Here is a 1224-nt window from a genome sequence, read left to right on the forward strand (position 1 = left end):
ACATACATACATACATACATACATACATACATACATGCATACATAGAGCACACATGCTGCTCTTTGTGTTTTCCGGTTAGGACGTTCCCTGAAGGGAGGGAGAGGGGGGTCTTAAGTTGAGACCGGTGCCAGTCTGCGAGAGGTTCTGGGGAAAACGCAGACATTCCAGCCGTGTGTGTGTGTGTGTGTGTGTGTGTGTGTGTGAGTGTGTGAGTGTGTGAGAGAGAGCACCAATCACCACTTAGCGCTGCAGGAATGTCACCTTGGCAGACACCTCACTAGGACTGCAAACTGAGATCTAATAAAGAACGGTCCCTTGATTATATCGTCTCTTCAGAAATGTATGATCATACTAAATTTAGATGATAATCTCCAACAACATTATTAATCACGTGACTGTTCCTGTGAGAGCATTTGATTACAATTTCATGAGATTCTTTGATTCAAAGCTTGTGGGAGCGATTTGGTGTAAGACGTGTCTCACCCAACAGCGTACCAATGTCTCTCCGATTAGCAATATATCCTGTGGAGGTGATATTTTGACTCCACCTCTGCTCCGGGCTCCGATTGTGAATAGTAGATTTGGTATGGCTAAGCATTGCCATGTGTTCATTGCTGCTGAAGCATGTAAGCTCTATTGGCTGGGGGTTGGGGCCGGGGATTTTTGGGCCTGGCTCGGCCTATTTTAGTTGTCAGGAGGCAGGTCTCTCTGAGTCAGCCGGGGATGGGGGGGCCTGTGGTCAGGCCACTGTTGACGTGATTACCCTTGCATTAAGTACCGCTGCAGACATCTGTCTCACTCCCGCTCTCTCTCCATAGCCAACCCCTTTCTCCTCCTCCGTCCCTCATCTCTCCTTCCCCCGGCTCTTGCTCTGTAATGAACTCCCCTTATTCACAAACTAATGACTGCCTTTGATCTCCCGCCTAAGACCTCTGCTCTAACTCTAGCCAGCAAATCTTGCATTTCTCTCCCCTCTCTTTGCTCCATTGCTTGCTTGCTCCTATTTGCTCCAGCTCCATTTCTCTCTTTTGCTGTCTCAAACATGCCTATGCACCGTTTTTGACTTGTTTTTCCACCTTCCTTCAGGGAATACGGTTTTCAATCCTGCTGACCTAGGCTCAATAAAGTTCTGAGGTGCTGGGATCAGGCTACTAAGAAGACATGATTTTTTTTTTTTTTTCATGACCATAAGCTTCACCCACATCTACATGGAAGCAGACCCC

General features: G+C 47.3%; 1 protein-coding gene across 7 annotated transcripts in view; it reads left to right on the forward strand.

Annotated features, from left to right (window-relative positions):
• lef1 (lymphoid enhancer-binding factor 1) overlaps nucleotides 1–1224 on the forward strand; it is a 39953-nt gene that overhangs the window by 20984 nt on the left and 17745 nt on the right. The gene's annotated exons all lie outside the window — the stretch shown is intronic.

The sequence above is a fragment of the Etheostoma spectabile genome, chromosome 2, assembly GCF_008692095.1.
Source record: "Etheostoma spectabile isolate EspeVRDwgs_2016 chromosome 2, UIUC_Espe_1.0, whole genome shotgun sequence".
In the NCBI taxonomy this organism is placed as follows: domain Eukaryota; kingdom Metazoa; phylum Chordata; class Actinopteri; order Perciformes; family Percidae; genus Etheostoma; species Etheostoma spectabile.